This window comes from Mercenaria mercenaria, unplaced genomic scaffold (genome assembly GCF_021730395.1).
Source record: "Mercenaria mercenaria strain notata unplaced genomic scaffold, MADL_Memer_1 contig_2914, whole genome shotgun sequence".
Classification (NCBI taxonomy): Eukaryota; Metazoa; Mollusca; class Bivalvia; order Venerida; family Veneridae; genus Mercenaria; species Mercenaria mercenaria.
The window spans coordinates 1-4970 of NW_026461005.1; the positions used below are offsets into that span (position 1 = coordinate 1).

Consider the following 4970-nt stretch of genomic DNA (forward strand, 5'->3'; position numbering starts at 1 on the left):
GGACTTGGAAAATCCTGGTTAAAGTTTTACATGCAAGTAACTATCTCCAAAACTACTACAGATATTAAATTGAAACTTCACATGTGTCTTCGGGTTTATAAAACTAGTTGATAGCACCAAGTCCCATAACTCTGACATGTATTTTGGGCAAATTATGCCCCCTTTTGGACTTAGAAAATCCTGGTTAAAGTTTTGCGTGCAAGTACATACAGCTATTACCAAAAGGCATATAGCTTTGAAACTTACTTATTCTTTTTCTAGGTCAATTACCAACCTCACTGGGTCAAGTTCCATAACTCTAACATGTATTTTGAGCAAATTATGCCCCCTTTTGGACTTAGAAAATTCAGGTTAAAGTTTTACATGCAAGTTACTATCCCCAAAACTAATGCAGATATTGAATTGAAACTTAACGCGTTTCTTCGGGGTTATAAAACTAGTTGATAGCATCAAGTCCCATAACTCTGATATGTATTTTGGTCAAATTATGTCCCCTTTCGAACTTAAAACTCTTGATATTTAACATTTTGGGTAATAATTTCCTGCTTCTGTGACAATATTTCGAATAGACGAGCTTGGCTGTCTTACGGACAGCTCTTGTTATTTGGCAGATCTTTTTTGTACTTACTATAATTTTTTTTTGAATTACTTCCCTTTTATGTCACTATAAATAGCTTATTTTGAAACTTATTTATTATTGGCCGTAGGGAAAAACCGAGACCACTTTTCTGTGGTACAACATGGATGGTACCTCCAATTTTAAGGTGTATTTTTACATACCTGTACCTAATAAGGATTTTTTTTGTAGACTTTTAATATTTTTTTTTGTGGACTTAGATTTGTTTTTTGAAGTTTTCCTTTTGTTGTTCCAGTCCATTGGGGCTACAACAGTCAAGTTCTTAAAATTTTGCTCCCATCCTATGATGTAAGCCTTCAGGCGTATATTGCCCCCGCTTGGCGGCGCTCTTGTTTAAAAAATAAACCAGAAGGCCTAGAGCTTAGATATTTGACATATAGCATTGCCTAGTGTACCTCTACAAAATTTGTTCAAATCATGACCCCCAGGGTCAAATTGACCCCGCCCCAGGGGTCACTTGATTTTACATAGGAAAATCGTAAAAAATCTTCTTCTCAAAAACCAGAAGCCCTAGAGCTTAGATATTTGACATGTAGCATTGCCTAGTGGACCTCTACTAAATTTGTTCAAATCATGACCCCCGGGTCAAAATTGACCCCGCCCCAGGGGTCACTTGATTTTACAACGATTTCTATAGGAAAATCTTAAAAAATCTTCTTCTCAAAAACCAGAAGCCCTAGAGCTTAGATATTTGACGTGTAGCATTGCCTAGTGGACCTCTACTAAATTTGTTCAAATCATGACCCCGGGTCAAAATTGACCCCGCCCCAGGGGTCACTTGATTTTACATAGACTTCTATAGGAAAATCTTAAAAAATCTTCTTCTCAAAAACCGGAAGCCCTAAAGCTTACATATTTGACATGTAGCATTGCCTAGTGTACCTCTACAAAATTTGTTCAAATCATGACCCCCGGGGTAAAAATTGACCCCACTCCAGGGGTCACTTGATTTTACATAGGAAAATCTTCAAAACTTTTCTAAAAATAAACCAGAAGGCCTAGAGCTTAGATATTTGACATGTAGCATTGCCTAGTGGGCCTCTTTACAAAATTTGTTCAAATCATGACCCCCGGGGTCAAAATTGACCCGCCCCAGGGGTCACTTGATTTTACATAGGAAAATCTTCAAAACATTTCTAAAAATAAACCAGAAGGCCTAGATCTTAGATATTTAACATGTAGCATTGCCTAGTAGACTTCTACAAAATTTGTTCAAATCATGACCTCCAGGGTCTAATTGACTCCGCCCAATAGGGTTACTTGATTGTACATAAAATTTTTTTCCAAATTTTCTAAAAATAAACCAGAAGGCCTAGAGCTTAGATATGTCAAACGTAGCATTGCCTAGTGGACCTCTACAAAATTGTTCAAATCTTGACCCCCCCCCCCCCCCCACACACACACACACAGGGGTTACTTGATTGTACATAGGGAAATCTTCATAAATTTGCTAAAAATAAACCAGAAGGCCTAGATCTTAGATATTTGACATGTAACATTGCCTAGTAGACTTCTACAAACTTTGTTCAAATCATGACCCCCGGGGTAAAATTGGCCCCGCCCCAGGGGTTACTTGATTGTACATCGGAAAATCTTCCAAAAAAATTCTAAAAATCATCAGTTTGACATTTGAAACATGTAGCTCATATTACTCTGGTGAGCGATCCAGGGTCATCATGACCCTCTTGTTTTAGTATTCTGATATTTTGGTGTCTGGTGATTTCACATATTTGCAATAATATACTTGAGTATTAAAGCTTTAGACACATCTTGTAAAGGATTCCCTGCTGGAAATATTTGTTGATACTTTCAGGAAATTAGCCATGCCTTGAGGATATTTTCATTTGTTTACTTTCTCTATCAACAGGTCCTTCATGCGTCTCTGAAACAAAGCTAATATATTGGATATTAAAGTGTGCTGGATTTATACCAATATCCTTTGTTGGAGTGCCTCGATACAGACTGGGGAAGTTACAAGAACAGAACAGAACAGAATGTGGAGAAGCTTGAAAACTGGCAGTTTGTCAGGGGTTGCTCTAGCAAACAAGAAGATGGTAACAACTGTGGCACCTTTGTCCTAATGGTTAGTATATAAATGATCTTAGGATATTTCTTTTTGTGGGGATTATTGTGTGTACAGCTTTGTCTATGATGACAATTCAATAAATTATTAGCTTGTCTGATTTTTGAAAAAAAAATCTACATGGTAGTGTCATATTAAAATTCTTGTATAGGGTCCATCTTTCTCAAAACCTATAAGAGCTGCAGCTGAAACATTGCTCAATCGTTTATCATCATAATGGACAATGTAGGCCGAGAACTATAACTCTGATTCATTTTGTTGTTAATATGACCCTTCTTAGAGTTTCTTGGTTAAAATTTTTGTTTAGGTCAGATTTCAAAAAAAAAAAAAATCTACAACAGCTACAGCTGTGTTAAACTTTGCACACTCTTATATCATCGTTAGCACAGTAAGAGCCATAACTTTATACTGCATTTTGTTAGAATTATGACCCTTTTCCATTTAGAAATCTGAACGATAGCTCTTTCCTTACATATTGTCCAGCATTTGCACATGAGAGATGGCTGTTACTTTGAAAGGTTAAATCAACAAATAAAAGTGCAGAAAATATCCATCACATTTACATACTTCAAACATTTACTGCATTTCATGCTTAGTGGATTCTTGAGAACTGCAAATGAGCCATGCCATGGGAAAACCAACATAGTGGCTTTGCGACCAGCATGGATCCAGACCAGCCTGCGCATCCGCGCACGTCAGGATCCATGCTGTCCGCTAACAGTTTCTCTAATTTCTATAGGCTTTGAAAGCGAACAGCATGGATCCTGACCAGACTGCGCGGATGCGCAGGCTGGTCTGGATCCATGCTGGTCGCAAAGCCACTATGTTGGTTTTCTCATGGCGCGGCTCAAATAGCTTTAAAATCTCAGCTGTTCAACTTTATCTGCCATGTTTGATGGTGTGCAGGTTTGCTTGATGGAAGATAAGTTTTTCTGTGATATTTAGAGGGTGGTTTTTATATGGTTGAACATTGCACTAGCTTTTATTGTTGCATATTGTGTCATACAGATGTAGAATGCCATGAAGGCATTGTGCATTGTTCCTTTTCTAGTTGAAATAAGTGCCAATACACATCAAAACAAAGCTCGTGTTAAGCTTATGTCAGTGACTTCAATATTTCTTTTTTCTTGCAGAATGCTGAGGCCATCATCAAAAACATACCAACTTTGGTTATGCGGCAAGCACATTGTGAAACATACAGAAAGTATATGTAACAAAAAGACTTCTTATGGAAGGGAAGAGAAGAAATGAAGAAACATGTGACTTTGTAGAATCTTGTAGTGGACCACATAAAAAGTGGATCCAGTGTGACTGTTGTGGAAAGTGGTTACACATGAAATGTGCTCAAGTGAAAAAAGTGGATCCCAGTTATATGTGTGTGTTTTGTTGTGCCTTATACAAGTGATTCAGATTGAAACTATTCAAGTTCCAAATTGTATGACAGTCAATAGGAATCTTCTGGACACATTCCTAGTATTCACTTGAGTTAAAAATTATGAGATTTTTTTCCATCATGAATTATAGCATATGTCATATCACCAACTGTGACCATGCATGCAACAATGGACTGGTGTTAAATGTTGTTTCAATTTAATTTTTAGCTTTACTTTTCCAAGTCATTTATTGGTTAGTGTTTTTGGTAAAGTCCAATGTACATGTATCTCTATTATAACCAAAGCTATTTACTTAAAACTTAACGTGGTTATTTACTATTTATGTCTACACCAGGAGAAACAATCCTCACAACTCCAATTTTAACATAGTTATGTTTCTTTTTAATGTTGAATTTTTGGGTTTAAGTTTTTTTTGGATAAAGTGCAATAGCTCTTTTACTATCAAAGCTGTCGACATGAAATTTAAAATTTGCAGTAGCTCTTTTACTATCAAAGCTGTTGACATGAAATTTAAAATTTTATTTACTATCAAAGTCTACAACAGAAAAAACAAACTCTAACACACTGATTTTAATCTTGGCAGAGTTATGCCCCCTATAAACTTAGTTTCTTTGGTTCAAGTTTTTGAGAAAGTCAAATATCTCTGTAACTATCAAAGCTTTTGACTTGAAACTTGATGTTATTTAAAAGTCTGCACCAGGAGAAACAATTTCGATAACTTTGATTGAATTTTGAGTTATGCCCCTTGTTAACTTAGAATTTTTGGTTAAAGTTTCAGAATTTTTTCTGGCAAAACTCTTATTCAGAGTCAAGCACTGAAAACTGTATCGAGAATAATAAAGTATTGAAGGAGCAC

General features: G+C 36.2%; 1 long non-coding RNA gene across 1 annotated transcript; it reads left to right on the forward strand.

The window, feature by feature from the left end:
• The first annotated feature begins 2599 nt into the window (after positions 1 to 2599).
• On the forward strand, positions 2600 to 4478 carry LOC128552567 (uncharacterized). The gene is made up of 2 exons (XR_008369111.1): positions 2600 to 2720; positions 3854 to 4478. It is a non-coding gene; the product is annotated as an uncharacterized LOC128552567 (long non-coding RNA).
• Positions 4479 to 4970: the final 492 nt, after the last annotated feature.